Genomic DNA, 23,526 nt, shown 5'->3' on the forward strand with positions numbered 1-23,526 from the left:
TCTGCTCTGGGTGTGAAATGTTTAGTTATTCCTCGGCCTCCTTTAGCAGTAATGGTATTTGTAATAAGTGTAGCTTATTCGTAGCTTTGGAGGCCAGGCTGGGCGAATTGGATACTCGGCTCCGCACCGTGGAAAATTCTACAGCTAGCCAGGCCCCTGTAGTCGGTGCGGACCAAGGTAGCTTAGCCGCCGTTAGTTCCCCCCTGGCAGATCCCGAGCAGCCGGGAAAGCAGGCTGACTGGGTGACTGTGAGGAGGAAGCGTAGCCCTAAACAGAAGCCCCGTGTACACCGCCAACCCGTTCACATTTCTAACCGTTTTTTCCCCACTCGACGACACACCCGCCGAGGATCAAACTCTGGTTATTGGCGACTCTGTTTGAGAAATGTGAAGTTAGCGACACCAGCAACCATAGTCAATTGTCTTCCGGGGGCCAGAGCAGGCGACATTGAAGGAAATTTGAAACTGCTGGTTAAGGCTAAGCGTAAATTTGGTAAGATTGTAATTCACGTCGGCAGTAATGACACCCGGTTACGCCAATCGGAGGTCACTAAAATTAACATTAAATCGGTGTGTAACTTTGCAAAAACAATGTCGGACTCTGTAGTTTTCTCTGGGCCCCTCCCCAATCAGACCGGGAGTGACATGTTTAGCCGCATGTTCTCCTTGAATTGCTGGCTGTCTGAGTGGTGTCCAAAAATGAGGTGGGCTTCATAGATAATTGGCAAAGCTTCTGGGGAAAACCTGGTCTTGTAGGAGAGACGGCATCCATCCCACTTGGATGGAGCAGCTCTCATTTCTAGAAATCTGGCTAATTTTCTTAAATCCTCCAAACCGTGACTATCCAGGGTTGGGACAGGAAGCAGAGTTGTAGTCTTACACACCTCTCTGCAGCTTCTCTCCCCCTGCCATCCCCTCATTACCCCATCCCCGTAGAGACGGTGCCTGCTCCCAGACTACCAATAACCAGCAAAAATCTATTTAAGCATAAAAATTCAAAAAGAAAAAATAATATAGCACCTTCAACTGCACCACAGACTAAAACAGTTAATGTGGTCTATTAAACATTAGGTCTCTCTCTTCTAAGTCCCTGTTGGTAATGATATAATAATTGATCAACATATTGATTTATTCTGCCTAACAGAAACCTGGTTACAGCAGGATGAATATGTTAGTTTAAATGAGTCAACACCCCCGAGTCACACTAACTGTCAGAATGCTCGTAGCACGGGCCGGGGCGGTGGATTAGCAGCAATCTTCCATTCCAGCTTATTAATTAATCAAAAACCCAGACAGAGCTTTAATTAATTTGAAAGCTTGTCTCTTAGTCTTGTCCATCCAAATTGGAAGTCCAAAAACCAGTTTTATTTGTTATTATCTATCGTCCACCTGGTCGTTACTGTGAGTTTCTCTGTGAATTTTCAGACCTTTTGTCTGACTTAGTGCTTAGCTCAGATAAGATAATTATAGTGGGCGATTTTAACATCCACACAGATGCTGAGAATGACAGCCTCAACACTGCATTTAATCTATTATTAGACTCTATTGGCTTTGCTCAAAAAGTAAATGAGTCCACCCACCACTTTAATCATATCTTAGATCTTGTTTTGACTTATGGTATGGAAATAGAAGACTTAACAGTATTCCCTGAAAACTCCCTTCTGTCTGATCATTTTTAATAACATTTACATTTACTCTGATGGACTACCCAGCAGTAGGGAATAAGTTTCATTACACTAGAAGTCTTTCAGAAAGCGCTGTAACTAGGTTTAAGGATATGATTCCTTCTTTATGTTCTCTAATGCCATATAACAACACAGTGCAGAGTAGCTACCTAAACTCTGTAAGGGAGATAGAGTATCTCGTCAATAGTTTTACATCCTCATTGAAGACAACTTTGGATGCTGTAGCTCCTCTGAAAAAGAGAGCTTTAAATCAGAAGTGTCTGACTCCATGGTATAACTCTCAAACTCGTAGCTTAAAGCAGATAACCCGTAAGTTGGAGAGGAAATGGCGTCTCACTAATTTAGAAGATCTTCACTTAGGCCTGGAAAAGAGTCTGTTGCTCTATAAAAAGCCCTCCGTTAAAGCTAGGACATCTTTCTACTCATCACTAATTGAAGAAAATAAGAACAACCCCAGGTTTCTTTTCAGCACTGTAGCCAGGCTGACAAAGAGTCAGAGCTCTATTGAGCTGAGTATTCCATTATCTTTAACTAGTAATGAGTTCATGACTTTCTTTGCTAACAAAATTTTAACTATTAGAGAAAAAATTACTCATAACCATCCCAAAGACGTATCGTTATCTTTGGCTGCTTTCAGTGATGCCGGTATTTGGTTTAGACTCTTTCTCCTCCGATTGTTCTGTCTGAGTTATTTTCATTAGTTACTTCATCCAAACCATCAACATGTTTATTAGACCCCATTCCTACCAGGCTGCTCAAGGAAGCCCTACCATTATTTAATGCTTCGATCTTAAATATGATCAATCTATCTTTGTTAGTTGGCTATGTACCACAGGCTTTTAAGGTGGCAGTAATTAAACCATTACTTAAAAAGCCATCACTTGACCCAGCTATCTTAGCTAATTATAGGCCAATCTCCAACCTTCCTTTTCTCTCAAAAATTCTTGAAAGGGTAGTTGTAAAACAGCTAACTGATCATCTGCAGAGGAATGGGTCTATTTGAAGAGTTTCAGTCAGGTTTTAGAATTCATCATAGTACAGAAACAGCATTAGTGAAGGTTACAACTGTTTCTTCTTATGGCCTCGGACAGTGGACTCATCTCTGTGCTTGTTCTGTTAGACCTCAGTGCTGCTTTTGATACTGTTGACCATAAAATTTTATTACAGAGATTAGAGCATGCCATAGGTATTAAAGGCACTGCGCTGCGGTGGTTTGAATCATATTTGTCTAATAGATTACAATTTGTTCAATGTAAATGGGGAATCTTCTTCACAGACTAAAGTTAATTATGGAGTTCCACAAGGTTCTGTGCTAGGACCAATTTATTCACTTATATATGCTTCCCTTAGGCAGTATTATTAGACGGTATTGCTTAAATTTTCATTGTTACGCAGATGATACCCAGCTTTATCTATCCATGAAGCCAGAGGACACACACCAATTAGCTAAACTGCAGGATTGTCTTACAGACATAAAGACATGGATGACCTCTAATTTCCTGCTTTTAAACTCAGATAAAACTGAAGTTATTGTACTTGGCCCCACAAATCTTAGAAACATGGTGTCTAACCAGATCCTTACTCTGGATGGCATTACCCTGACCTCTAGTAATACTGTGAGAAATCTTGGAGTCATTTTTGATCAGGATATGTCATTCAAAGCGCATATTAAACAAATATGTAGGACTGCTTTTTTGCATTTACGCAATATCTCTAAAATCAGAAAGGTCTTGTCTCAGAGTGATGCTGAAAAACTAATTCATGCATTTATTTCCTCTAGGCTGGACTATTGTATTCATTATTATCAGGTTGTCCTAAAAGTTCCCTAAAAGCCTTCAGTTAATTCAAAATGCTGCAGCTAGAGTGCTGACGGGGACTAGAAGGAGAGAGCATATCTCACCCATATTGGCCTCTCTTCATTGGCTTCCTGTTAATTCTAGAATAGAATTTAAATTATTCTTCTTACTTATAAGGTTTTGAATAATCAGGTCCCATCTTATCTTAGGGACCTCGTAGTACCATATCACCCCAATAGAGCGCTTCGCTCTCAGACTGCAGGCTTACTTGTAGTTCCTAGGGTTTGTAAGAGTAGAATGGGAGGCAGAGCCTTCAGCTTTCAGGCTCCTCTCCTGTGGAACCAGCTCCCAATTCAGATCAGGGAGACAGACACCCTCTCTACTTTTAAGATTAGGCTTAAAACTTTCCTTATTGCTAAAGCTTATAGTTAGGGCTGGATCAGGTGACCCTGAACCATCCCTTAGTTATGCTGCTATAGACGTAGACTGCTGGGGGGTTCCCATGATGCACTGTTTCTTTCTCTTTTTGCTCTGTATGCACCACTCTGCATTTAATCATTAGTGATCGATCTCTGCTCCCCTCCACAGCATGTCTTTTTCCTGGTTCTCTCCCTCAGCCCCAACCAGTCCCAGCAGAAGACTGCCCCTCCCTGAGCCTGGTTCTGCTGGAGGTTTCTTCCTGTTAAAGGGAGTTTTTCCTTCCCACTGTAGCCAAGTGCTTGCTCACAGGGGGTCGTTTTGACCGTTGGGGTTTTACATCATTATTGTATGGCCTTGCCTTACAATATAAAGCGCCTTGGGGCAACTGTTTGTTGTGATTTGGCGCTATATAAAAAAAATTGATTGATTGATTGATTGATTGATATCTCACCCGTGTTGGCCTCTTCATTGGCTCCTGTTAATTCTAGAATAGAATTAAAATTCTTCTTCTTACTTATAAGGTTTTGAATAATCAGGTCCCATCTTATCTTAGGGACCTCGTAGTACCATATTACCCCATTAGAGCGCTTCGCTCTCAGACTGCGGGCTTACTTGTAGTTCCTAGGGTTTGTAAGAGTAGAATGGGAGGCAGAGCCTTCAGCTTTCAGGCTCCTCTCCTGTGGAACCAGCTCCCAATTCAGATCAGGGAGACAGATACCCTCTCTACTTTTAAGATTAGGCTTAAAACTGTTGTGTGGGCCGCTGAAGAGGAGGTACTGCTGGCCCACCACCACCAGAGGGCGCCCTGTCTGGAGTGCGGGCTCCAGGCACCAGAGGGCGCTGCCGCCTTACGAGAGCAGTCAGGGTGACAGCTGTCACCCATTACTGGACACAGCTGACTCCACTCAGCACGGAGGTATATCATCAGGACGGCGTCTCCACCTCAGTGCCGAGATATCGCCTTAAGATTGAGGTAACGTTCTCTGCACGCATATTCTGCATAACCAGATAAGACTTGTTAAACCTTTTCAGGACAGCTGACTACTGAAAGCTAATTACTTGGATAAGTACTCACCTTCCTGCTGTATAGTGACAAGAGGTGGAGGCGGCTTCTCCCCTCTCCGTTTACTGGGTGCTGTCGCATCCACACCTGTGTGTTTGTTGCTCTCTCCCGCCAGCAGTACCGGATCCGACGAGCGGAGGCAGTGGCCACCTGGGAATTCGGGACTTGGCGGTTCCAGTACTCCCCAGGGTTCGGTGGCAGAGGAGATCTGGGTGGTTCCGGTTCGACTGGGACGGACGTCTCCTACCTTCGAGCCTGCCCACACGACACCAGCGGATTTCGACCTAAACCCCAAATTATTGATTGTTGTATTAGTTGTGCTCGTTTCACAACAGTAAAACTTGTTATTCACCTTTCTCCATTGTCCGTTCATTACGCCCCCTGTTGTGGGTCCGTGTACCTACACTTTCACAACATAAAACTTTCCTTTTCGCTAAGGCTTATAGTTAGGGCTGGATCGGGTGACCCTGGACCATCCCTTGGTTATGTTGCTTTAGACGTAGACTGTGGGGGGTTCCCATGATGCACTGTTTCTTTCTTTTTTTTTGCTCCGTGTGCATCACTCTGCATTTAATCATTAGTGATCGATCTCTGCCCCCCTTCTCGGCATGTCTTTCTCCTGGTTCTTTCCCTCAGCCCCAACCAGTCTCAGCAGAAGACTGCCCCTCCCTGAGCCTGGTTCTGCTGGAGGTTTCTTCCTGTTAAAAGGGAGTTTTTCCTTCCCACTGTGGCCAAGTGCTTGCTCATAGGGGGTCGTTTTGACCATTGGGGTTTTTCATGGTTATTGTATGGCCTTGCCTTGCAATATGGAGCGCCTTGGGGCAACTGTTTGTTGTGATTTGGCGCTATATAAGAAAAAAGTTGATTGAGTTGATTGAAGTTGATTTTGAAAGAGTCTAAATTTGGTGATATTTTCTGTTCTGTTAAGGGGGGTGTCATTGTGAACCCCAGGATCTGTTTGTCTGAAGATAATGGCAGTGCAGTACAGTTTGGTGTACTATGTGTGTAATTGGTGTCAAATGGTGAAATGTTCCTTGCTCAAGAACTTGAGTGTTGTATTGTATTTGATACTGTTCCTTTCCAAAGTATATGTTGTGTGGGCCACTGAAGAGGAGGTACTGCTGGCCCACCACCACCAGATGGCGCCCTGCTTGGAGTGCGGGCTCCAAGCACGAGAGGGCGTCGGAGCCGCTGGAGGTGACAGCTGTCACCCATCACCACCACTACAAAGACCGGACTGCAACTCCACCTCCTCGCCGAGAAATCTTCTGCTGTGATTATTGTTGTCCAAACATTGTTCTGTGTGCAGCCGTGTTCCTGCGGGCTCTGTCGGAGGCTGGATTGGCGGACAGTGAGAGGACGACGTTCTTCGCCTCTCACTCCATCCAGGAAAGAGACCAACAGGAGCTGCACGGGTGAAATTGTTGCTGGAGGTGGAGGTTCTCCCTCCTCATTGTGTACAGACTGTGGGATTACTGAGTGTGCAACCTCACACTCATCCAAAACTGTTTCTGTTCTCTGCCAGCAGTACCGGGTCTGACTGCTGAAGACAGTGGCCACCTGGGGCGCAGGGCTTGGCGGCTCCGGTGTTCTTCAGGTCCGTTGGTGGTGAGGCCTGTGTGGGATCCGGCTCTTCTCGCACCAGACGTCTCCTATCTTCGAGCCTGCCACACGTCACCTTTTTGTCAGATTGATATAGCGCATATTTGTATCTGTCTGTATTACGTTGTGCACCTTCACAACATTAAATGTTCTTTTTGGTTATTCCATTGTCCCTTCATTAACGCCCCCTGTTGTGGGTCCGTGTCACGACACTTCCCCAACAGTATAAATGAGGCTTAATATAGCTGTAAATGGGTAACTTATCTGTGAAACTGCTGATTTTGACAAGGAATGAAATGATTATTGTGGAATTGTAGTAATTTTCCGACTGTTCGTTTGAATGCCTGTACTGGACTATGCAGGGAAATCTATTGACACACCAGCCCCACCAAGATTTTTTTCACCAGCCGCCACTGCCAAATACATTGTTTATGCCCATCCAGTTGGTGGTGTGGTTAGGGAAATTGAAACTGATCCTGATCATAGTCTTTGGGTATTCTTTAATATGAAAAATACTTGTTGTTCTGTTAAAGGTAGTTTAAAAACACCATTGTTCAAGCTTTGTGGGGCTATGGCAGGATTGCATAAATAATGACCACATCAAATTTAACTTTTGTGTTTCTGAGCACCTCACATTTATCTGTGCAGCACACCTCAGTTCCAGAGGGTTACCAAAATGACAGAAGAGATCATTGGGTGTCCTCTACCCACACTGGAGGACTTTCATGGCTCTTACAGTCTCAGGAGAGTACCTGTACCTGTGACAATGACAATAATCTGAATCTGTAAACGAATCATTCCATAACAAGAGCAATAAGAGATTTCTGACATCCGCCAGTCTGGATCTGGATCATCTCCAAAGTGCAGTGGAGTGGATAGATATTAGGACACATGCCCTAATAACTGTCTGTGGTGAAAATTTGGTGAGAATCCATGAAGTAGTTTTGACATAATCCTTCAAAGCCTATATAAAGTAAAACTTATCCAGAAGCCGGATACGGATACGGATCACCTCCAAAATTGAATGGAGTCTTCCATGGCCTAATATGTATCCGTGGTGAAAATTTCACCAAAATCTGTGCAGCAGTTTTAATCTTGCTAACAGACAGACAGACAGATGAATAAATAAACACAGATGATTTTATGACATCCTTGGTGGACGTAATAAAAACTGTTGTTCCGAACCTATTATAGACCATGTCAACCTGATCACATAGCAAAAACGTGATGGTGTCACAAAAAGTGATTTAATATAGTTGTTTGTGATACTGTCATGAAAATATGTTGTGATGGTATCACAAAATTTGGGGTTAGGGTTAAAAGCTGCATCATGAAAATGTAACACATTTTGATGACAATATCACAAAACAAAAATGTGAGACTGGGCTGTCCAGGATTTAAACTGCATAACTTCATAAGACACACTGCAAGATCTAACCTTAGAAGATGACCAATGAACTGGCTCTCAGATAGAGGCTGTACTCCATGTCGGGGGTCAGCCATGAAAGTGTCTCTGCAGCCACGAATCAAAGGTCAAGAAAGCAACAACTGTTTACACTGAACACAAAACTGCAAATCACATCACACGTTTCCATCTGTGGTGAAATGTTAGACTTTCAGTGAATGTCAGGATGGTTTGGTCATGCTGTCACAGCAGGTGACGGAGACTCTAAGACATGTGTGCCCAGTTGTCCATCACAGGACATGACACACATCTGCAAGTAGCAACCTGTGTCCCGGGATTTACACATTGAAAACCAAAAAGATTACGTCTCCGCAGAATTCATGCAACAAGGAAAGCAAACAGATGTGTGCTTTGTGCACTCTGGAGCGCACAAACACACACCAACAGGCGTCGCACTATAGAGAGCTCATGCAGACCTCTTCACGAGGACACTGCAGTACCTACGCATATAGCTCAGCTGATAGTTTCCATGGTAACATGAGGCTTTTTAGCATTTGCATAACAGATGCAGCAGAGCATTCACAAAAAAAAGGAAGCCAGACAAAAGACGGAGGCCAGGGGACAGCATACTGAGGCACAAAACATTCACTGAGGAGTCATGCTGACCCAAAACTCAGGGAGCCGGTGAAGTACTCTGATTACTACACAGGAGAATTAGCAACAGTCAAATAAAGTCAGAAAGTATTGAAAAGTGGAGTTGGAATGAAATGAGATGTTGCCTGTATTATATTGTGGACTTTCAGCTTTAATAGTTAATAGTAATTAACTATTTATTATTATATGGCTGCGAGGCTACACGCGCTCTGATTGGCTGATTACCGGTCTGATATTATCAGTTATCGGGGTGTATGGTTTTCTGAAGGGTGTATAAAGCCATATTCATTGGTGAACAACTTGATAACGATTTTATCATATACAGTGGTCCCTCGTTTATTGTGGGAGTTACGTTCTAAAAATAACCCGCAATAGGCGAAATCCGCGAAGTAGTCAGCGTTATTTTTTACAATTATTATAGATGTTTTAAGGCTGTAAAACCCCTCACTACACACTTTATACACTTTTCTCAAACAGGCATTAACATTTTCTCACTTTTCTCTCCTGTGTAAACACTCAAAGTTCAAACCTTACACAGTTCCTCTAACTGCGCCTCTTTGTCGTGGCGCCGCTCCACTGTCCGGATTGGCTGATTATCAAGGCAACATTCATTTTGTGGGTTTTACTCAGGAGGTATGAAAAATATTACCCATGGAAACTCTTGTCTCATTTTGTCCTTCAACACGGCAAACAAGAAAGTGTTCAGAGTCAGTCCTTGATGTAATCTCACCTCTACCTGAATGCATTAGTCCTATCTGTTGCACTCACTGCTGTCTCAGCCTACTAACACATATCTTCTACCAACCTCACATACATCTTTGCCACTCCAAACTTTCACATAAATTATCATAGCTGTTCATTATGTATTCATCCTGCAGAAGTGGGAGGAATTATACAGTCTGATTGCCACAGGTAGGAAAGACTTCCTGTGGCGTTCTGTGGTGCACCTCGGTGGTCTCAGTCTATGGCTGAAGGTGCTCTGCCAGGATGTTAGTGTGGCATGTGGGGGGTGGGGGGTGAAGTTGTTGTCCAGGATGCTGAGCAGTTCCTCAACATCCCTCCTCTCTGACACCTCCATAACAGACTCCAGCCAACCCCAGGACAGAGCCAGCTCTCCTGATGAGCTTGGTGAGTCTGTTTATGTCAGCTGCCTTCAGCCTACTGCCCAACACACTAGTGTAGAAGATGGCACTGGAGACCACCGCGTGATAAAACACGTGTAACATGTTTCTGCAGACATTGAAAGATCTGAGCTTCCTGAGTAAGTACAGTCGGCTCTGAACCTTCTTATACACAACATCTGTGTTTACAGTCCAGTCTAGTTTGTTGTCTATGTGGACACCCCGATACTTGTAGTAGTCCACAATGTCCACCTCCATTCCATTGATGGTAACTGGGTTTGGACAGGTTTTCCATCCTCTGAAGTCCACCACCAGCTCCTTTGTCTTAGATATATTGAGCTGCAGGTGGTTGAGTCCACACAACTCCACAAACCTGTCCACCACACTCCTGTACTCACCCTCCTGGTCCCTGCTGATGCAGCCCACAATGGCAGAGTCATCCAAAAACTTCTGCAGTTGGCAGGACGATGACCAGAACCTGAAGTCTGAGGTGTAGAGTTTGAACAGGAAAGGAGACAGGACCATCCCCTGTGGTGCCCTGTGCTGCTCTTGATGGTGTCGGATGTAATGTTCCGAAGCCTCACATTCTGTGGCCAGCCTGTGAGGTAGTGTTCAGGCCACCAGTAGATCCTCCACCTTCATGTCAAGTAGCTTATCACTGAGCAGGTTAGGTCGGATGGTGCTGAACACACTGGAGAAGTCAAAGAACATGATTCCCACAGTGCTGCCTGCCTCCTACAGGTGAGAATAAGCTCTGTGCAGCATGAAGATGATGCATCCTCCACTCCCCTGTTGGGCTGGTATGCAAACTGCAGGGGGTCCAGTGATGATTCGATGGCCTCAGGACAAGCCTCCTCAAGTGACTTCATACATGTGATGTTAGGGCTACAGGTCTGTAGTCATTAAGTGTGTGGGGTTCTTCTTCTTGGGTATATGTATGGGTGATTCTTAGCTACGGGCACTTATTATGTCCTTTGATCATATTGTATGAAAAACAGAAAAAAGGGGAAATTTCACACTTTCATAGTTATCTTTACAATGAAAGTGTGTTAAGAAATTTTGTTCTAGTAGTCTATGATGACTTTTTCACCTTTTTTCAGCATCATTATATGCAAATATGCCGTTTTGTGCTTGTCCCACACCCCGACTTTTGATCTTCAATGATAAAAATGAATGTAAAGAACGTTTTTTCTAATGTTTTAAAATATCGCTGAATAAAATATCAGTAAATAATCAAAACATAATTGGGGTATTCAATGTCATACAACTGTTGTGATTTTTTTAAACAAAATGTAGTTGTCCCACACTATTGACGTAATTTCCCACCACAACACTGTAATGTCCCTTTAACAGTTTGTATGAAAGATTGTTTGGGTAGTTTCTATGGAAGTAAACAGTGACATCAGAGCACATGTATATAGCGCCAAATCACAACAAACAGTTGCCCCAAGGCGCTTTATATTGTAAGGCAATGGTGTGGTGGAAATTACATGTACAAGGCCAATAGTGCCCGTAGTTAAAGAATCACCCGTATATGGTATGTGGTATGTCACTTATTAAATATCTAAATCTTTGGTTGCAACAACCTAAAAATAAAGTTGGGAAAAGAAAACAAGTGTATTTGTAGTTATAGAAGTGGTGTATACATACTTAATAAATTATATAATTAGAACAATTCTGATCAGCTCTTTTATAGTCTTCATTTTTGTTTGCTCTCTTTCTAAATTATTCCAAGCTCGGTTTCTAATTCATACATAAGAACACAAAGTTGTGACAATATGTAAAAATCTAAATCTTCCAGAAACAGTTTGTTAAAGGTTCCTGTTTGAGTATCTTGCTTGTTTTTTTAGTTTTCCCCCCACAGCAAGCATTTCTGTAATCACTTTTTGGAGTTAGAGCACATTAGATAACACTAAGATTAGAAAGTAAATCTTTAGAGATTTGCCAACAGAGTTGACATTATCCACACAGCTACGGTCTCCGTGGGATAGCCCCGAGGATTTCTGTCTAATACATGGTTTGATCTGGACACAGAGTTGATGAATTGAACTTAATAACCAGCCTTCTTGTCTCATTTCATCAAACCACTGTCCTGCAACCCAGTGTTCAGAATTGTACTACTCCCTCTGGTGCATGTACACATTTGTAGAAGCAATTAAAATTAGTTTAAAACAAGACATCCAAGCTCATCTTTAAACCACAGTACTTCATATGAAAATAATGTTTTTTTTTTTTTTTTTACATCCTTTTCTTCATGTCTGATCTGTGGGAGACCGTGTGGAAATGTGTTTATCTGGAACCACACGTGTGTAAGGGAATCAGGTTTCCCACAGATCACTAACCCTTTCAATTTACATCCTACTGCTCAGTTTACATGGGACCCGTCGACTCTCAGCTCCGGTTATCGTGGGAGATGACGCAGCTCGAGGTGGTTTGATAGTTCATTCCCTCACACAAACAGAGGAAGTTGGATGATAAATTAACATCAATTATGACCTCTGCAGTATGTGACAGCAACACTGTTGATTACAGCAACATCTCAGTCAATTCATTTCAAGTGCAGCTGGCAGAAAACAGGAACAGTGAGATTATATAAGAAGTGCAATGTTGAGGACAGCAGCTAGAACGGTGCATCTGGAAAGTATTCACAGCATTTCACGTTCATATTTTGTTAAAGCCTTATTCCAAAATGGATTAAATATTTTTTTTCCTCAAAATTCTCCATAAAACACCTCATAATGGCAATGTGAAAAAAGTTTTTTTTTTTTTAGATTTTTGCAAATTTATTAAAAACAATAACAACAACAAAAAACAACAACTAAACAATCACATGTACATAAGTATTCACAACCTTTGCCATGAAGCTAAAAATTGAGCTCAGGTGCATCCTGTTTCCACTGATCATTCTTGAGATCTTTCTACAGCTTATTTGGAGTCATGAATGCAGCAATGTACAGAGACATCCTGGATGAAAACCTGTTCCAGAGCGCTTTTGACCTTAGACTGGGGTGACGGTTCATCTTTCAGCAGGACAATGATCCTAAGCACACAGCAAAGATATCAAAGGAGTGGCTTCAGGACAACTCTGTGAATGTCCTTGAGTGGTCCAGCCAGAGTCCAGACCTGAATCCGATTAAACATCTCTGGAGAGATCTGAAAATGGTTGTGCACCGACGCTCCCCATCCAACCTGATGGAGCTTGACAGGTGCTGCAAAGAGGAATGAGAAAAACTGCCAAAAGATAGGTGCACCAAGCTTGTGGCATCAAATTCAAAAAGACTTGAGGCTGTAATTTCTGCCAAAGGTGCATCAACAAAGTATTGAACAAAGGTTGTGAATCCCCCCCCCCCCTTTCTTTTTAAAATATTTAGGAGTACCTTAGTAAACACTAGTAGAGTTCCACCTTAGATTTGGAATGTACAATAGAAGATATACCTTACTGAATTTTCATGTGATTTCTTAGTTTTTTTGTCATTCTGGGGTGTTGTGGGTAGAATTGTGAAGAGAAAAAATAATTTACTCCATTTTGGAATTAGGCTATAACATAAGAAAACGTGGAAAAAATGAAATGCTGTGAGTACTTTCCGGATGCACTATATGTCTTGTGACTGAATAGAGACAGCTGTGCACACAAAATAAAAATGGTGCTATATAGTGGTTCTTTGGATTGTAATCATAAAGGATCCACTTTTGTACTGCACAGGGTTATTTTCCCTTATAGGATACAGAAGGAAATGAAAATTCAGGAAGGTATATCTTATATATTCTATTCCAATTCTAAGGTGGAACTATGCCAGTATACAAAGGTACGAGGTCTATTAGAAAAGTATCCGACCTATTATTTTTTTCAAAACCATATGGATTTGAATCACGTGTGATTGCGTCAGACAAGCTTGAACCCTCGTGTGCATGTGTGAGTTTTTCCACGCCTGTCGGTTGACTCATTTGCCTGTGAGCAGGCTTTGAGTGAGGAGTGGTCCAGCCCCCTCATCATTGTTTCATTGCCAGGAAATGGCGGAATGATTTGGGCTTTTTTTTCCATCAGAATTTTTCAGAAACTGTTAGAGACTGGCAGCTGGAAACCATTAGAAAATTTATCTGGCTTTCGGTGGTGAAAATGGTACGGGCTTGGTAGAGAATAAGGAGTGTACTGTCACTTTAAGGATGGCCCCCAGCGGCTGTGGGGCACGCCGCGCTCCGAAGCTGCCATCGACAGGCTGAACGACCATTTCATTTTCTAATAGACCTCGTATATCTAAATATTAAAAAGGAAGAGTAAATAGGAGAGTAAAAAGAGTAGAGTAGAGCCACATATTATGATTATTATGATTATTTCGTGATGCAGTGAGAATTAGTAGTAAATGGGCAAAAATGTATTTTAAGGCACATTTCATGTTCATATTACAAAACTATCAACCCACCTTATTTGCAAGTATCGGTACATAATTAGAGTAGCAAAACAATATTTTGAAGAATGTTTAAAGGTGTTGTCCCTTTTGATTTAACACAAAACTGACAAAGTTTGCTTTGTGTTGAAAGCTAGTTCTTAGAAACTGTCCTTATTACTGTAAACTTACAGCTAATATCATTGCTGCTAAAGTATTAATTGGATTCCATGGCAAATATATAGAGTTTATTGACATGAAGGAGGAAGTGCATGTGTGCAAGGTTTTAACATTATTGCTGCATTTGATGGAAAATCAAAACCTGGAATTTTCAATTTATGAGTGTACGTCTAATAAAGCCACTAAACATTCATCTCCCCAATGTTGTATTTTGGCAAAACCAATTAAAAGCGCAGCAACCACAACTGCAGTTAGTACACTCTAAAAAATGAACTGCTGTCTCAACAAAAAAAATTTGATGGAACAATTTGCATAGATTATTTAAAGTTCTTAACTTCTTAACTTTGAAATTCTATGCAAATTGTTACATTACTTTTTCTTCTTGAGACAGCGGTTCATTTTTTGAGTCGGAATAGCGCATCACAGCATCACAAACTGAATTTAAAACAAAATTCGACTCCCGCATACTTAAAAGCGCTTGCAGGTGGAACACAGAAGTGCAAGGATCCTCTCGGTACTATTAGAAACATTTAGATGATGCCTTTGTTGCCAAAATTCTGCAACCAATATTGTGAAAAGCACTGTAGCAGAGGTATATCTGAAATTTTTCTTTAATTTTACCATAAGAAACCCTTTTGTTGTTGTAGTTCAATGAGCATTCTGTTAGTCCTACAGTGTGTAGGGTTTAGTATGATCTAGTGGTGATGGTTGCAGATGGCATAATCCGGTTGTTAAGTGGTGAGTAACGCATCATGTGATTTTCAACTTCCGGCTCCAACAAAAACGGCGCGGCTGTCATTAACATTAAGAACTACACTGAGACGATCTGATCAGGCTGTACTTACACCGCTGCACACGGACAAGAGCATAACATCGAAACATAAACTCTTGTATATTGTGCGGTAAACTCTCCTGGATATATTAACTGGGTTTTTAGACGTGTTACTGCGTTGTTTTATGTAAAAATGTCAGACGCTCAGGTTGTTTCTCCATTATTTTCAATGGGAGTTGGCTGCGAGCTGCGATCGCTTCCTGTTCATGTCGTTTGGAGAGAAAGTGAAGTTTTGGAACTTTAACGTCCTGTTTATTTTAATAATTTTTTTTTTTTTATTAACAAACAGGACATGTAAGTAAATATGTAAGTTAAAAGAAAAAAAGTTTTATTAAGTGTTCTGACCATAGAACCGACGAATGCGGGTTAACGGAGGTGGAGAAGGAGGGACGGAGGTTTGCGCACAATGTAAACACAAACTAAACTTAAACTGTAAATCCTTAAACAGACGTAACTTTAATTGTAAACCTTGGAGGTCTTTGGACCCGGAAACAGATTTTCACATGATGCGTTACATCAGCGCTTAACAACTGGATACCATTGCCCTTCACGATTTTTTTCCCTTCATATTTTGCTTTGTTGGGGGGTGGGGTGTGGTGGGGGGGGGTGCTCATACTTTCTTGCCTTCTCTTGTGATAAGCACTATGCATCCATTCCACTAAAATGAGGGTCCTCAAACTTGTTAGCCTGCACCAACAAACAGTAGACAGTGTATAGGGGAGCAATCGTTGATTCCTCTTCCTTTATCTTCACTGGTCCAGCTGAGCAGCAATCTGTGTAAGGCAGAGTAAATATGTCCCTTTTGGGCTACTGTATCAATATGGCAGTGAACACTGCAGACTCCATGAGGGACACGCTTGTAGATATGAAGGGTTAAGTTCACAAAAACACTTTGATTCATTGTTTAAGTTAATTATACATTCATGACCAAATTGTTATGAATGTTATGGTCCATTTATGCTATTAAATGCCACTGCCACTGTATCCTGGATGCTGTATCTTTGAATGTTCTGATCATACATTTTTTTTTCTTTTGGATTTATTCTTGAAAATATTCTGAATTCCAGTATGTACTTAGAAAATCAGGAATGCCAATACTTTGACCAGGACTGTACATGTTAATTCACACATACAACACACAACAGATATAATTAGCAACAGCAATTTTTGTTTAGCATAAAAATAAACAAACAAATAAATAAATAAAATGACAATAATAATAATTTGAAAGAAATTGGGAAAACTTGCAGACAGTACAATAGAAAATTCTACAACTAACAACAAACGATAGCTGGGATAGTGGCTGGGGCCTCGTGTACAAAGATTTGCGTGGATTTCCTACTGAAACACGGTGTACACTAAAATCCAGAAGCTGTCGTACGCACAAAAATATCCAGATGTATCAAAGTGTGCGTACGCATGGATCCACGCACGTTCCATTTGTACATCCGAATCAACGTGGAATTTAGCACACATGCAGATGTACCAAACTCCTCCCTTTCCACACCCATTTTTAAATATGCAAATTCATGTAAATAGGCCCTGGGAGCTGGGAATCCCCACTCAATCAGGTCAGGCAACATGAACACAGAAAAGAAATTATACCAAGTGTGAGCTACAGATGATGGAAATGAAGTGGAGACACACAGAGATAGTTTATTTGGTACTCTGTCAAATGGAATAAACATGAAATGGAAAAAAAGTTAGTGGGAGTGTCTGTGTGTGAGGCCATAAACTCTGTGGGCTCAGAGCAGCGTGCACATACACCAAAGTCAAAACAAATGAGGTGTGCCGTGGCTGATAGTTTGTCACATTCACAACTTTATACATGTGTTTATTGACAAATACTGAACAAAGGGAGACACTGAAAAGGCCCCCGGGCCTGTTATAAGAAGCTCTGCAGCTCTAGTTTCACCATCAAGAAACAAACAAACAAACAAACAAAATAATAATAGCAAAAAACAAAACAAAACAAAAAACCCACATATTTGAATGCACAAATACCCAGATGTGCCCGTGCTGGTTTTCATTCGGAACAATTACACAGGTAAGCTTTTTACTCACCACACAGTCATCCATTGTGCACCATGCCTGTTCCCAACCCAATCCAATGCATTTGGCATATCACATAGATTTGACATTGATGGAACGAAAATGTTTCCTATCAACAAAAAAATTCATCATGTGATGGAGCCCTTATGTGTGCAGTCAATAGCTCTGATTACATTAGGGAAACTGGCTCTCCCTGCAAATTGCATTTTAATGTTGGAATGTGATGTACCTGGATGAGATTTAGATGACCGCGTTCAACACAGCTAGCATGGCTCGCTCAAGGTTGACTGGCACACTCCTGACTGATTGGCGAGCTCCCCTTGAAATGCCCCTGTTGCCAGGAAGCCAGCGTGGTCAGCACCTGTGGGGCACTGAGAACCCCTGGCTCTCACGCGTATTGTGCTCTGGGCTGGCTGCAACTCTGCGCAAGTCCTCCAGTAACAGTGGGCTTGGTAATCGAAATTGGCTTCTGAGTCAATTATTGTCATTTGCAAGTAAATCCTTGCATTCCTGAATACACCGTTCACGTCAGACTGCATCATTTGCAAAGGCCCTGACAACACTAAACGCAGTCATTGTTAATGCCATTTTCCTTACACTATGCACATGCTTTTATGTCCACCCATATAATTGCAAACCACGTGGGTGTGTTAATTGTTCATAAGTGTCTCTGATGTGCACATCACTCTGATGACTTCTTGTTTTCACACTATTAATAGTTTCTCAGCAGCACCTCTACGTGTCCGCAGTGGGACCAATAGCTGTAGAAACGTGCGTACACCAGCTATGAATTTGGCATGGCGCACCGCATATTTCCACAGTCATTTCACTTTTGATACATCTGAACGTTGGCGTGGAAATGGACATACGCCACACTTTTGTGCGTATGTACGTACACTATGTACCTGTGGTCCCTGGTATCCTATACATGAGCTGCCTGAGGCTGAAACCAAGATTTTGATGGCAAATGTCAATTTTCTGGAGGTGTTATGGTCGAGCAACAGCCATAATAACAATGATCAAGCCAAAGACATAACGGTGGAGAAAAGTCTTCATTTCAGTGAGCTTTTTTTTTCTTCTTTTTACCCCACCTCAATGTGTGACTCATATCTCTTCTTTCCTGTTTGACCCACTTAAAAGCAACATGCCTATAAGTGTGGCCTATATTTCACGGTGAGCTATAGTGACTAGTGTTATGAATTGGAGGAGGGACAAATGAGTCAACTGAGTCAATCAAAGCTCCAGCAGTCAAGTGGAGATGTCAGGGATGGACTAGAGAATGAAAATCACATAGTCCACCCATTCTATGCTGCTGCATAATACACTGTAAGGCAGTGCGGCATTCATCAAACAGCATTGAAATTAATATATAAATAAATCTGGGTTTGTTGGATTTATTCTTGAGGAGAAACTGCAGACAAACTGAGGATATAACTGGGGATACAAAATGTAAAACTTGCACTATGCACAATTTCTGCAATCACAGCCACAGAAGCCTGTACCTCTTCTGGGTTGTCTGGGTGTCTTGGTGGCTTTCCTCACTCTTCTCCTTCTTGCACAGTCACTCAGTTTTTGAGAACTGTCTACTCCACACAGATTTACCACAGAGTGCAATATTGTTTGTATTTCTTCATAACTGATGTAAATAAAGTTCAAGACATATTCAGTGACTTGGAAATGTTCATGTATCCATCTCCTGACTTGTCTGAAGAAAACTGGCAATTAAACGGAGTATTATACCAAAGGGGGGGCTTAGTATGCAACCCATCATCTTGACTTTTATATTGTTGTGATGGTGTAGGAACACGGACCCACAACAGGGGGCGTTAAATGAACGGGCAATGGATAAGCCAAACTAACAATTTAATGTTGTAGTGCACAACGAAATACAGACAATCACAGTTTCACGTTCAGCAGAGAAATTACCTCTTCTGATGGCTGATTTCACGGCGGGGAGGTGGAGTTGCAGTCCGGCCTTTATGGTGGTGGTGATGTGATGTGGATGAGTGACAGCTGGTGCTGATAACGAGTGACAGCTGTGCACGATGCCGGTGCAACGGTTCATACATGCAACGGTGTCTTTTGAGCAGGAATACAGTGCGAGCTGCTGTAGCTGCTCACAAATAGTTGTAGCAACAGGTGTACGAGGCGTTAGAAGCTGCTACGATTCTACACGTTTTGCATACAATTCCTGCTTCATGCACACTTTACGCGCAAATCGACCAAATTTGCAATATGTGTGAAGGGGCCCTTAGTTTGGTTCTGTTTATCTCTTTTCTTTGTGTAATGCTTTTGTCACTGGTTTTATTCTCTTTTATTTTTTGTGTAGTTATTAGTTATTCACCATTCGTTTTCCTGTCACTAATTTCTCCTGCTTCTGTCTGCTTTGTTTTTCTCACTGCACTTTCTTGCAATTGCCTTTACTCATCTTCGTGTCTTGCTGTTCTTTCAGAACTTTTCTAGCACCTGTTTCGCATTCACGCCCTGATTACGCTGCCTTGTATTTAAGCCCTCGCTGTTCCTCTGTTCTCTGCCAGTTTTTTGAGTTTTCATTCGTATTCCAGCCTTTTGTCTCTGTCCTGTTTGCCTCACTGTGTTTTTGAACTTGCTTGTTTTTTCTGATCTCCGTCACGCCATGAATCTGAACTCTGCTTGTTTTTTTGACTCTGCCTCTGTCTCTGCCTCTGAACTCCATCACAGCGTATACCCGAACTCTGCTTGTCTTTTGGACCTCCCCTCAGTGTCACCTCTGCCTGTTACCTCCGTCATGCTGACTGTTTTCCTGTGTACCGAACCTGTTGCCAGATTACCAGATAAAGCTTTTTTATTTACTCCAACCTTTGTGACTGTGAGTCTTCATATCCCTCCTACATCCTTCTGTGCCAAGTCTCCTCATTTCATGACAATCCATTTTGTTGTATAACAATCCTTCTCTGCTCAACTCCACCACAAAGCTATGAGTGGTGAAGTAAAATGCAAACTTGCACAACACACAATTTTTCCAGTCGCTAGCAGTGAAGCCAATAACATCGACAGGATTGTTTTGCCATCTTGGTGGCTTTCATCACTACTCACCTTCTTGCACAGTCACTCAGTTTTTGAGAACCTCTGCCTCCAGACTGATTTACCATACAGTATTATAGTGTTTGTATGTCTTAATAACTGAGGTAAATGAAGCCCAACACATAATCAGTGTCTTGAAAATGTTCATGCATCCATCACCTAATTTGTCTGAAGACGACTGGATGGGGTTCCATAGGGGTCCGTCTTAGGCCCCCTGCTCTTCTCCTTTTATATAGCACCCCTTGGGCACATATTGCAGCATTTTGGAATTACCTTTCATTGCTATGCTGATAATACTCAGTTATACATGCCGATAACTGCTGGTAATCTCATCCACATAAGATCCTTAGAAGATTGCCTTACATCAGTGAAAAGCTGGATGTTTAGCAATTTCCTATTTTTAAACTCTGAAAAGACCGAAATGATGGTTCTTGGTCCAGTGAGACATCGGCATCAATTTGACCAGCTAAAGCTTAACCTAGGCTCGTGTGTCATACATCACACAGACAAAGTGAGGAACCTTGGGGTAATTGTTGATCCTACATTGTTCTTTGACCTCCATATTATAGATATTATTATGACTGCTTTCTTCCATCTGTGAAATATAGTGAAGATTTGTCCCATCCTGTCTATGGCTGATGCTGAGACCCTGATTCATGCATTTGTTTCTTCTAGATTGGACTACTGCTATGTTCTGTTTTCTGGTTTACCACAGTCCAGCATTAACGGTCTGCAATTAAGTCAAAATGCTGCCAGACTTTTGATAGGAAGCAGAAAGTTTGACCACATTACACCCATTTTGGCATCTCTTCACTGGCTTCTTGTCCCCTGTGTGATCAGATTTTAAGGTTCTGCTACTAACCTATAAAATAATTCACGGACTGGCACCTCCCTACCTAGCTGACCTAATTAAACCCTACGTACCGGCCCGGGCTTTGCATTCTCATGGTGCAGGACTACTTTGTGTCCCTCGGGTGAATAAAAAGTCTGCGGGTCACAGAGCTTTCTCTTATTGTGCCCCTGTTCTGTGGAATGATCTCCCTGCGTCAATAAAACAGTCAGATTCTGTAGAGACTTTCAAGTCTAGACTTAAGGTGCACTTATTTTCCCTTTCATATGGCTGGCATACTGGCATAGTATATTGCTATGCTTTTTACCCTTTTCAATTCATTTTATTAGTAAACAGAGCGGGCCACGGCCTCAACTTTATCTAAAGTCTGGGTCTTTTAGTGAAGATCATGGCTACAGGCCAGCAACCACCTAAGTATTTCTTCTATTTTTCTTGTTGGTGAATGCAGACAAATTATACTCTATTTGCTGCCTTTCTGATGCCTCATTCTGTTTTTTTCTCTCTGTTTGAGGTGTGGCTCCATCCAGAGATGGGAGTGGTGGAGTGGAGGTCTAGTGGTTAAGGCATTGGGCTTGAGACCAGAAGATCTTCGGTTCAAATCCCAGTCTGACTGGAAAATCACTAAGGGCCCTTGGGCAAGGTCTTTAATCCTCTATTGCTCCCGGTGCATAGTGAGTGCCTTGTATGGCAGCACCCTGAGCAGCACCCTCACATTGATGTGAATGTGGTGAATTATTTGTAAAGCGCTTTGAGCGTCTGATGCAGGTGGAAAGCGCTATATAAATGCAACCCATGAATTGAATGTAAAAGTGATGCTTACTAAAAGTGCACTTTCACATTCACATCATCATTTTGACTTTTAGATGGTTATTTCCTTTAATTCATGATGTAAGCATTACTTTTCAGTGTGAGTTTAAAAGGCATCATTTTAGAAATTTTAATATAAAAATTAAAAACTGTACAATTTTAAGTGTAAAATAAACATTTTTAATATAAAAAGCCTGTTTTTTTGATGTCATAAAAAAATCAATTCTGTAAAAGCTCAAGAGTGCACATAATTTTCACTTCACTGTCGATGAATGTTCCCTAATGGCACAGAAGTGAAGTAGATAGTTCCGTGTGCTGTCAGAGAGAAACGACTCAGCTGTCAAAAATGCACCTCCACACCTGTCACTAAATGACGCAATAGGGCTACGTAACATGTCACATTGGGGCAGTGGCACAAACCAAGTGTAAAAATGTGATGAGTTGGGAGTAGGTCACTGGGGTCAAATGTCAGACAGCCGTAGCCCTTACTGTCTTCATGAGTACTATAAAAATCTCATGACAAACTAGTATTCAGGTGAGTTGCCTGACTGAGCTGATGACATCTTGAGTAAATTTTCCATGTGTTGACATCCTGAGGCCACTGCAGCACTCGTTCACCTCTACTGTTGTACAGTCCGCTCTTTGGTACTTTAATGGGTTATGTGAGGAGAAATAGCTTGTAGATATCCTTCAACAGTCTAATTTCTGATGCCATCAAGTGCAAATGAAAGACAGATACCACTTACAACAGCCATTACCGTAGGTTGCGTAAAGAAACAACCTCCAGTATCTTTGGATGATGTACACATGGTATACAGCATGAGCTCGAAATCAAGGTAAGATATTGTACTGTGAAAATGAAGCTGAAGGCAGCACTGAAATAGATTTGTGACTATCCTTATGTTATGTGGCGCACATCGTACATCCTTGCAACCCTGTTCTTCCCAAGGACAATATGCTATCACACCAATAAGACGTGTCACTGTGCTTCAGAGTCTCTGTCTGTACGAGTGCACACCTGCCTGTACCTTCTGACTATTTAGACAAGAAGCAAAATCAGACAATCTGCTGTTGAGAAATTAGACAACTGTGGATCAGTTTGATGTTGCCTGGTGAGAAGGTTCCACCTGTCACCAACGATCAACAATATCACAATATCAATGTGCCTATTTAAGGACATGTCTGCTCTTCAGAAAGACAGCGAGTGCAAAAATAACTGGCTACTCTAAAAATGAAGGCATTTGAAAGAAAGCCAGGGATAGAATGTTCAAGTTTGCATCTGTGTGTATGTTTTTGTGTGTGTGATGGTGCGTTTATTTATAGAAGCCCCTTGGGAGAACAGTGCCATTACTGTGCTTTGCTAGAAAATCTAGGGCTGTGCTGGATGTCAGATTACACTGGCTTCATCTCTGCACACAGACTGTTCCTCATTACTATGAACAACACCAGGTATAGCATTACTGCCACATCTGTACTGGCTGATCATTCTATATGTCTCAGGAACAACATAATTAAAAACACTGGACAACTCATCCCCTTAGTGATGGTTGCACAAAGAAGCATTGTTCAAAATACATCAGTTTCACTGCAAAAACTCCAATAATCTTATATT

The 23,526-nt window shown here is 41.8% G+C and overlaps 1 protein-coding gene and 1 long non-coding RNA gene across 2 annotated transcripts in view; one reads left to right on the forward strand and one right to left on the reverse strand.

Moving 5' to 3' along the window:
- LOC117506922 (potassium voltage-gated channel subfamily B member 1-like) overlaps positions 1-23,526 on the reverse strand; it is a 168,190-nt gene that overhangs the window by 94,673 nt on the left and 49,991 nt on the right. The window lies entirely within an intron of this gene.
- LOC117506923 lies at positions 14,555-16,999 on the forward strand. Its single transcript, XR_004559575.1, has 3 exons — positions 14,555-14,564; positions 15,461-15,467; positions 16,915-16,999. It is a non-coding gene; the product is annotated as an uncharacterized LOC117506923 (long non-coding RNA).

This window comes from Thalassophryne amazonica, chromosome 3 (assembly GCF_902500255.1).
Source record: "Thalassophryne amazonica chromosome 3, fThaAma1.1, whole genome shotgun sequence".
NCBI classification, from domain to species: domain Eukaryota; kingdom Metazoa; phylum Chordata; class Actinopteri; order Batrachoidiformes; family Batrachoididae; genus Thalassophryne; species Thalassophryne amazonica.